At 29.4% G+C, this 10,977-nt stretch overlaps 2 long non-coding RNA genes across 2 annotated transcripts; one reads left to right on the top strand and one right to left on the bottom strand.

Moving 5' to 3' along the window:
- Positions 1-476: 476 nt before the first annotated feature.
- Positions 477-2,430, top strand: LOC129915551 (uncharacterized). The gene is made up of 3 exons (XR_008772319.1): positions 477-844; positions 1,532-1,622; positions 1,681-2,430. It is a non-coding gene; the product is annotated as an uncharacterized LOC129915551 (long non-coding RNA).
- On the bottom strand, positions 2,175-10,571 carry LOC129915550 (uncharacterized). Its single transcript, XR_008772318.1, has 2 exons — positions 10,454-10,571; positions 2,175-2,412 (listed from the first exon to the last, which is right to left on the bottom strand). It is a non-coding gene; the product is annotated as an uncharacterized LOC129915550 (long non-coding RNA).
- Between the last annotated feature and the right edge of the window lie 406 nt (positions 10,572-10,977).

Below are 10,977 nucleotides of genomic sequence, written 5' to 3'. Positions count from 1 at the left end.
AAACTGATTATTTTTGTAATTTCTACACCTATCTTATACCTTTCTAATTGAACCTTAACTGGCGTAAAAGTAAAAAGAATTTTTGAAATATTTTGCTGAACTTCGGAACTAAGGGTTAAAAACTCGATTTTTCAAACTCAGACGTGATATACAATTTATTTTACATTGACATTTAATAAAAAATAATTATTTGAGGTGAATTGAGTTAAATATTTAGCCAAGGATAGCGTAACCATAGAAGTGAAAAGAGAAAATTTCAGATGCTAAAGATTTATCCTGTTCTGGGTGCAGGTTAAATTTGTATCTATAGAGAATACATTTCTCATAATATATTATACATTTTTCATTAAGCTTAGAACGCAGCTAAAGAGAGTCGACAACGAAAATACTAACGAAAAAATATGATCGAGTATTCTGTCAAAGTCAAATAAGAAAAATCCAAATTAATTGAAAATCAAGAAAAAACAACAGAAAATAGTTTTTAACACAAGATATACCTAAACAAATTTAAAGTGAAAAAATCCCTTAGAGGATATAAAATATGGAATGGAGTGCTTGTTTCTATACCTAATACATTGTAATGCCATATGCATGGATAGGGGTCGCTGCCTTATTCGTTTTTCAGTGCGAGTCCGGTTCCGCAGCTGTAAATAAATAAGCTTGTTGATAACAGCCATCAAATGAAAATAAAATGGAGGCATGCACTCATCGAAAAACTTAAAGAAACTAGAGCCCTCTAAAAAAGCTTCACGGAACTAACAGCACAAGCACTCCATATGTATATTATATCCTCTAAGAAAAATCCTGCTTTTGGAATCAGAAAAAATGCACAGGACAATGAAAAGTAAGTGCCAAATGAGTGAAAACTTTCCAATTTTTCCCTAAAGCTGCGTAGGTACTAAAAAACGAAAAGTAAAACGAAATTTTTCGTTCAAGATTTCGTTATGCTATTTTTGTATGGAAAATTTCGTTTCGCTTCAGCTGCGTACTAGGCTTTAACGTTCAAAACTTTAAATAAACAAAGAAATTTGAAAAAAAATAATACATATGTAGGTATGTAAATCTCATCAGAGTTAGAAAAGTCCATTTATGACTTATGTGCTGGCTGTTAAAACCATTGATAATATCTAGTTTTTTTTTATATGATATTTTACGAAATGGTTTTTTGTATAAGGTTTAGGAAGGCTTCTACAAAATTTGTTTGCTCGCTTACGCTCGCATGTATAATTATATATAAAACAAATTTTGCTGGGTCTGAGCTAACCTCTCCCGAAATGAAATCCTAGCTACGGCTATGTGGGACATTACATCTTCACAGTATTTGTCTACACTTGCACCATGAATTTATTATTTTCCTTTAAAATTATTTTGTTAATTAATTAAAATGTACAAAGTTAAATATGACAACTTAATTATAATTAAGACTTAAGACTAAATCAATTACATTTTATTGGATTATTGTTTTGTATTCTAGCTTCTTATCTCTGGGTTCTCTAACTGCAGTTTGAAACTTTTATTTTTTTTTTTTTAGAATTGAATTGTGTAAAAGTTCTGGCAATGCTGATATAGATATTGCACATCCGTTGAATGCAAGATGAAACTCTTTAAAAGTGAATTTTGCGGTGAGTCAATATTGGATGATAGCATACCTACTCTTTGAGAATAAATTAATTGACATAGTTTCCCATTTTATGTGATGTCGGGTGATGTCATTGGCTGATGGAACGATGATGTGAGGATCTCTTTGTAAAAAGTTTGCAAAAGGCAATTTGTGTGAGGGAAAAAGGTGAAAGGTCATTAAATTATCTCTGGCCTCTCGCGAAGATTAACAAAGTGTCGTCAATGCGTCAACTGGCAAGTGTTCGTTACATTTCTGATTCATTGGTATAAGGAATATAGCAACTTGCAACATGTATTGATGCACGAACGAAACCTATATAAATATATATTCATATACTTGTTGATAGCCAGTTAAACATCCATGCACCCTTGCAATAGCAATACGTTACCAAAATAGACTGATGAAGCGACTTCAGTGAATGTGATAAATGTTTGTGTTGACACTATCGATTGGGAACGAAATTGCTTCAAGAGAGTTTCAGAGGACACACATGGACGGATCATCATGATGAAACTCGGGTGTGTGTTGAGTGTGCAGCTGCGAAAAAATTCGATTTAAAAAAGTGACAAACTATTGGTAGTTTTTATTAGCAAGGAGATGAACACAAAAAAATTTATATCATTCAGCCAGGAAAATGGGGATTTTTTTAAGCCCCGGGTTGTGTTTGTTGTCCTTGTCAATGTGGTCACGCAGACGAATGGCTTCGGTTTGTCTGCATTGCTTTTGAAGTCCAGTATATTTTTTTTGTTTATACCAAATTTTATACATACAGCATTTCCATGGATTTTTAGCTATAGATTGTATGAAAAAAAAAAAAAAAATTCAAATGGAAATAAAAATCAAAATCAAGTCAGGAGTTGAATAAAATGTTTTATAAAAATATGTATCACGATGCTCCTTTATTTTATAGGTTGGTTTATTCTTCTTTTATATTTTATTTTCTTTTAAAGGAAAGCTTTATGTGATGATGTTCCAATCAATGCCAATGTATACAACTTTTTTATGCGCTATTGAAAAAGTATTTCGGAAATTAAGGAAATGGAAGGGACAGTTGCACTCAAAGCTTAACGTGTTTCTATGGAAACTTTTAAAATGGTACAACTAAGTTTATCCTTTGATTTTTGAGAGAAATGGAACCACTGTTGCATTAAATGGAGGACTAAAAACTGAAGTAAACCAAGTCACAAAAAGTGAATTCGGAGATATAAGGAGTTAAAGTATAGGTATACTCTACCATTTAATCTTATGGTGAATATTTTTTTCGAAAAAATGACAATTTGAATCGAAACACTTTTGAATCAAACTAATGAAAGACTAATGAAAGACCTTGCGCAGATTTTGGCATTAGATTTGGATTTTTTTTTTCTTTTTTTTGACTTGGTTCGTTTCAGATGTGAGACCTCCATATATTGTGTTAGTGAAAAAAATTGTTGTCACGTTCGAAGATAAAAACTCATCTTGAAATCTATATATCTCAACCTACGTATTTTTTTTAACTTTGAATTTTTAATTAAAATATTAGAATGTTTTTGTAAAGTATATATGTTGGTGCAACGAAAAACTAAAAACTCAAGTTTTATTGAAAGTTGTATTTTTTATTATTTCATTCATTTTATTCTATACTTAAAAACATACTTGGCAACAATGTAACGTCTAAAAAGTCAATTTTTTATAAAAAGAAAATAGAAGAGATGTCACTGAAAAAGAAATCACCTCACACACCATTTTATATTATTCCACATAGAAAAATATGACCACCTAAAAACCATATTGTTTTACTGCCCATATGTTTTATAAGGAAATCTTATTAAAAGCAACGATTAATAAGGTTTTTTTAAGAAGATTTCTTATTATTTTTATAGAGAAAATCTTATTAAAATTTCAGGTGGTAAGGTGGGCGACTAATAATTTGAAGTCTCCGGTTCGATTCCCGGCCTGGTCGTCGTTTTTTACTTGCGATATAGGTACTATAGGTACGGTGACCATATTTCTGGCAGCTAAACCCGGGACAAAAAATTAGTTTTATAAAATCTTTAAACTTTATATAATTATAAGATAAATTTATAAGAAGAAAGAAATAACAAAAAGTCAACAACGTAACAAACTCAAAACTAAAGAAAACAAAATGTATTTAAGCCTCTTATGAAATAAGGCATACACAAATAATTTTATTCTTTTTTATAAGAAATGGTGTAAATGGTAGAAATGGTTTTTAAAATCACAAAAACATGATTTTGATATTCAAATGAAATACCTACGCCATTTAATTATTTCTCATTTAAAAAATAATACTTAAAATCATTGGAGCTGGTAATTAAAGGAAGTTTTTTTTTATTTACGAATGATCATTGTACAGGTACATAAGGTTTTAAAAAAAAAGTTTTTATGATGTTCTTAAGAAAAATATTAGCTAACAAACAAACAAAATTTGATTTTTCAATAAAATAATTAATTTTTTTTTTTAAATGAATTTTCTTAATTATTCCTAGTTTTGATATCAAGGTTAACTTTTCTATGGGTAACATTTTCGTTGAAATCAATTAATTCGGCTACAAAATAGTCAGAAATCAAAAAAACGGTTCTGCTGTTAAAAAATATTTTTTTTAATCAAAATCGCGAGAGCTGTTTTTTAGCTTTTATTTTATATGATTTTGAAATTGTGAAGCCTTAAATTTTAATTAATCTTTTAATATATCCTTGAAAGCTCTTAAAAGAAGCTGGGGTCGAATTACGGCATACGTTCGTTAACGTATGGTCGCTATATGTCCCTATCTTTTTCTACTAATTATATAGAGAGAGAAATAGTCAAAACGTTAACGAATGATCGAAATCGTGTGCCGTGATTCGACCCCAGGTTTCTTTATTATTATCGAGAAAAAAAATTTTCTTGTGTAGGTTTTCAATCTAACAAAAATAAGCATACCTAATTGACCAAAATTTTTTAAAACTATTGCTTTTATCTGAAAAATTAAGGAAACTTTTATTTCCCAACCACTATATTCTTGTTCTCCATACAAAGTATTTAAAATTTTGAGTACAAAAATCAGAGAATGTGCAAATACGGGACAAAAACGGGACAGATTGCAAAATACGGGACAGTTATACGTCCCGAGTTTCTTAAATAAAAACCCGGGACAAGCTATAGAAATACGGGACAGTCCCGGGTAAACCGGGACGGATGGTCACCGTAACTATAGGGCAAGTTTAGGATTCGTAAAAAAAATCGAACTCGAGATAACAATTTTACATGACATTACGATGATGGAGAATGCCAAAAAAGTGGGTCCGGCAATTCTGTCTGTCTGTCTGTCTGTCTGTCCGTCTGTCTCTATCTGGAGCTGCAGCCTAAACGAGTGAAGTGATTTTCTTCAAACTTGGTAGTTAGCAGTTTTTGGTGATTCCCTAGAGGGGAAATTGAAATTTTTTTTTTATGACCAAAACTAACGGTACCTGCCATATAACGGAAATAGAAAAGTTAATTTTTTTCAAAAACGGCTCTAACGATTTTGATTAAAATTTTTGTGTGTAATACTACACATAAGGGCCAACTTTTTAAATAAAAAAAATATTTTTTGTACCGTTATTAACGGTACCTGTCATAGAACGGTTTTTTTCGTTTCTGAATATCTCGTACAAAATTAACCCGATTTAAATGAAAATTTTTATACAAAAGTGTGTAAGTAAAGATAATATTAAAATTTTAGAAAATTTTCAAAAAACGCATTTTTGGTTTTTTAAAAAATATTTCAAAATTTTTTTTTGAAAAATCAATTTTTTGAAAACGGATCAATGCACAGAGAAAAATATGACCCGCTAAAAACTAACAGATTGCCATATTGTTTTACCGTCCATACATTTCATAAGGAAATCTTATTAAAATCAACGATTAATAAGGTTTTTTTAAGGAGATTTCTTATTATTTTTATAGAGAAAATCTTATTAAAATTTGACTGAAAAGTTGATTTTTTTTTGCAACTTAGCACTAGAACAAAAATCGCGATCAATATTTTCATGGCAGGTTGGTTCAGGTGGTAAGGTGGGCGACTAATGATTTGAAGTCTCCAGTTCGATTCCCAGCCTGGTCATCGTTTTTTTTATTTTTTTGCAGATTTTAAAACAATAAGGAAAACCCGATTGTTTTAATAAGGTTTCCTTCTTGGATGAAAACCATAGAGAAATCTTATTGTTTTTGTTCTATTTTATGTGGTCTATTTTTCTCTGTGTGAAAAATTTTGAAATTTAGTTTTTATGTGTAAATTAATTATTTCTTCAAAATGGCATACCAACTTTTTTTTTGAAAAATGTTAAAAAATTTTATATATAAAAAATTATTTTTTTAAAAAACGGCTCCTACAATTTTCAAAATTTTTTTTCTAAAAATACCTTTTTATACGAGAAATAAAATGGCATATTTTTTTTTTTTTTAAGATATTTTAAAACGGAGTTTTATTAATTATAAAAACAGATTTAATTTTTTTATACTACTTATGAAATTTCTTCAAAATATCAAATTTTAAATTTCTTGAATAAAAAGCTTTAACATTATAGTTACTTTAAGCATAAGAGCAAGTACGTGCGACCCCAGTCGTGCAATTTATTTTTTTTTTTTTTTTTCAAAACCCTACAAGTGCAGATTTTAAAACAATAAGGAAAACCCTATTGTTTTAATAAGGTTTCCTTCTTGGATGAAAACCATAGAGAAATCTTATTGTTTTTATTCTATTTTATGTGGTTTATATTTCTCTGTGTCGTTGTTACTTAACTATTCTAAGTGCTTATATTATGGCAATGCAAAAAAAAATCAATGATTTTTACACTTGAAAACATATTTTGTTGTTTTTAAGGTGAAATAAAACAAATCAACTTAAGCTTCCATCAAGTAAGAATTCTACGTCAATATAAATAACATTTGGAGCGCAGTGCCCACACCAGTGGATTTATTTTTTACAAATTATAAATTTTAAAAAGGTCACTGTGGTGTATGCGTAATATTTTTTTTTTTTTTTTTGTTAAAAAAAATAATGTAACCAACTAAAGTTGGAATGACGAAAATAAATGGTCGTTTAGTCTGGGCTAACCTTGGGCAAACGAACCACAGTGATAAATCAACGATTGTTAGACTGAATAAAAAATAATGCTTCTAATTTTTGAACTAAGGGCAGGATTAATAAAATAGAAGTTAGGCTATCCTTTGCTTACCTTAGGCAAATAAACTACCTTTTTAAACTAACGATATTTTCACAGGAAAAAAAAATAATATTTTCAGTTTCTGAAAAAAAAAAAATTATCTTATGAAAAATAATGGTGGGATTTAGATAAAAAATGCTAGGATATCCTGGGCTAACGTCGTCAGGCAACCGAACCACAGTGAAAAAAGGATTAAATTCGTTATATTTTTAGAACTAAGCGTGGGATAACGGAAAAAAAGTTGAGCTATCCTGGGCTAACCTTGGGCAATCACACCAAAAAAAAATGGCATTTGCCAACTTCACATACACCGAAAAAAAATTTGATAATAACAGCTATCAAATTAACATTTTTCAGTGACAAAAGTCGTCCAACAATTAAAATATCAATTTTGGTATTTTATCATATCATTTTGACATTTTTTAATTTCAGGTGGGATAGTGAAAATTTCACCTAGACAATTAAAATATCATTTTGACATTTTTTTAAGTTTAAGTGGATAGTGAAAATTTCACTTTGACAATTAAAATATCAATGTTGACTAGATTTTACGTTTTAGTTTATTATAATGAAACCTATTTCTTTCCTTTTCATTTTTATTATTTTTATTATTTTAAGAATTTTCTTTCTTTTTTCAAAACATTACTGAAAGGGAATATACTTTACAAAATAATGGTGATATTATTTTTTCTATTATAGGTGATATAATTGTTTTGTTATTTTCTCCCAAACTATGTGAAGTAAAATCTTAGTGCCGATCAAATTTTCTCAGTAAATCATACCTACATTTTACTTCGAAAACACACAAAGCGCCTTTAAATTAGTACACATTAAGAATTTTTTATTTAATACTTTTCAATAATTTGGAATGAGAAATTGATATGAAATAAAATGCACGACTGGGTCGCACGAACTTGCTCTTAGAGTTAAAGTTGCTTAAATTTTTAAGACTTTGTATAGAAATTTGGAAAAAAAAATAAAATTCGTTTTTTAAAAAAATAAAATAAAATCTAAAATTAAATTGCCCTCCAAAACAAGTATGCAGTTTTGATTGATACATTAACATGCATTTTTAGAAAAAAAAATTTCAAAATCGTTAGAGCCGTTTTTAAAAAAACTAATTTTTTATAAATAATTTTTTGGAAAAAAAGTTTTAAAATAAAATTGGTATGCCATTTTGTAGAAATCATTAATCAACATCAAAAAACAAAATTTCAAAAAAATTCAATGTCCCGTTTTCGAAAATTTGATTTTTCAGACAAAATTTTTTTTTTTAAATCCAAAAATTATTTTTTTGGAAATTTTATTTTTGGTTTATATTTAAGTTATATAAATGCTTTTTCACAAAAAGTTTCGTTGAAATCGGATAAGCAGTTTCGGAGATAATCGGATTTGAAAAAAACCGTTCTATGGCAGGTACCGTTAATAACGATTTTCAAAAAAAAAAATTTTTCATTGAAAGATAGACCTTTGCTTAAAACTAACATTTGAATTTTTTAAACAAAATCGTTGGAGCCGTTTTCGAGATATTTCAATTTTACCTAAATCGGTATATGACAAGTACCGTTATTTTTGGTCCAAAAAAATTAATTCCAAAAACCCCTCTGGAGAGTCGCCAAATAACGCTACATACCAAGTTTGACATTAATCGGTCCATTCGTTTAGGCTGTAGCTACTTATATAGACAGACAGACAGACGGACTTCCGGGACCCACTTTTTTGGTATTGTCTACCATCGTAATGTCATGGAAAAATGTTATCTCAACTTTTTTTTTTGTACGAATGGCATAACTTGATGTATAGTACCTATATCGCAAGTAAAAATGATAATAAAATATCAAAAAACATTTCCAAAATGTGACATTTAAATATCATCCTGATAATAAAAATGTTGTTTTAACATTTTAAATATCATAAAACACATTTTATAGAGCATTTTTGGCTGATATTTAAAAAAAGTTAATTTGATATTTAAAAAATGTTAAATTGATATTGGTTTTTTTTTCGGTATAGCCTTCGTGAATTTATATTTTAACGCAAAAAGTGGACGAAGGTAAGAGGAAATTAATTCTTGTCTAAGTATAATAAAATAAAAACGGAAAAGAATAGCGAAAACACCTACGCGATTTGTTAAATTTGAATCTAACTTCTGAAAAAAAATACATTTTTTTTGCGCTACAGAAACTTATATGTATATCACTGAAATTCAGAAAAGCTTTAAGTAAGAATATTCAGAATCTGTAGAAATTTATAAAAGCTTCAAGAGATTCCCTTCACTAATTTGCGACTAGATCTCAAAACATCTTCATTTTTCACAGAGTTCAAATTCGTTTGTATTTTTTTTTTTTTTTAATTTTTTTTTTATATTTCCTAGATCAGAAATTTCAAGAGAAGAAGAACTAATTTTTCATAATTAAAAGATACAAAGTTACATACATAGTTTTCCAATTAAAATAGAAATCCTTGAGTAATAATAACCACACTTCATTGAAGCCAGATTATGCTGACATCTAATCCGATTAAATCAAGTTTGCTTGTATACAACACAGAGTCATGTTCACTAAAAATAATCTCACATTCAATTTTTTTTTTGAGACATTTTTATCTTTGACACATTTAGTCAATCCTTCAAACAAAAATCAATCCTGCTTCTATACAAGTTATATTTCATTTGAAATTGGTACATGCGTTATAAAAAAATTCCCTGTTATTTGTTCTTTCTTAAGTCAAAGTTTCGTACATCTTAAACATGGAATCATGACATTTATATCCGATTATAATCTGCTTAATGTCAATTTTATTTTCGTCAAATACAAGCCAGTTCTCAAATCCTATTTAGAAGCTTTAATTAGACTTTATAATAATGAGGGACATATACAAAAAACTGTTTCGAACTTGAAATGTTTCACTCCTCATATATATATATTTTTTTGAAGAGGGTGTGAGGGTTTTCATTACATTCTGTATAAATATGCCTCTTAAAAAAAAAAAAACAATAATCTTGCTATACATTCAAAAGTGAACAACCAGATGGCCTTGAAAATAGAAAAAAGTATAAAAAAGGCTTAAAAAAACATTTTTTTTTTTCAATTTTTGTTTTCGTTCTTATTTTCTGCTATTTAATCAAAAAATGTATCTCTCTCAGTTCATAAGCTCACACATTCACACCCCAACCCAAATGCAGCTATTTTTCTGTCAAACAAAGCCATATATGATGAATATCATCATATCTCGGTGGCGGGCTGGGAAATCCCAGAACCAGAGTAACAAGGGCATTCAGCAGAAACCCAGAAAGAAGGTAATCACTGCCATCCTACTTAAGGCACATACACAATTTTTCCTAATAGGATCTGATATGGCAATAATGCCTTTTTCGAAACTGTGTGGCGCGCGGCAAAAAGCAAATCACAGCAGAATGGGAAGCCGAGAAAAGGACTTTGTCATCGCATAACAAAAGACTCCTGTGCCATTACCCCCATCCTGTCGTATTACCATATATTTTGTTGCCATTTGCTGCGTCGTCATCGTTCAATCAGCGTGAACCGGCAACCTTTTGCAATGCATGGCAGTGGTACGAAAAAACGTATTTTCCGGTGAAACGCCCGCCGCCGCGTCACTGGCACTGTCTGTATGCGTTGGTCTTACCTTTCCCACACAGTGCCATCGCTTGTCTTCATTTCTTCATGTCATCATTTAAGGCCAACCCAGGGACTTGCCTTTTAAGTTGTGATGAAAGTTCCAACACTAAGGGTAAGATATGGTTTCTGAAAATATTTTTTGTTTGTTCTGTGAAAAAAACATTTTTGATCAATGAGTGAATAAATACATAGTTACCTTGGGTCCTAGAAAATGAACATATTCCACAATATTATTTCGAATGCAGCGACAAAGTAGCATCTGCGCTTAGTGAAAAACTAGTTGATTTAATGAATTCAGAATTCAGTTCTGAAAAATTAAACCTCTTAAAGTCTCATCATCGAATCTTAAAAAAAAACAGCATCCTCTAGATTCTAGAAGCTGTGGTTAACAGTTCAAAAAATAAAATCAAAAGAGAATAAAATTGAAATTATTCCATATAATTTGTTTGTTGCTTTGTTTTTGTTTTTTTTCTTTTTAAGGAAAGTTTCACTTCGAAACACGTGTTTCTTTGATTTTTTTTATTAAGTCTG

The sequence above is a fragment of the Episyrphus balteatus genome, chromosome 3, assembly GCF_945859705.1.
Source record: "Episyrphus balteatus chromosome 3, idEpiBalt1.1, whole genome shotgun sequence".
NCBI classification, from domain to species: domain Eukaryota; kingdom Metazoa; phylum Arthropoda; class Insecta; order Diptera; family Syrphidae; genus Episyrphus; species Episyrphus balteatus.
This window is presented reverse-complemented; position numbering and strand designations above follow the sequence as displayed.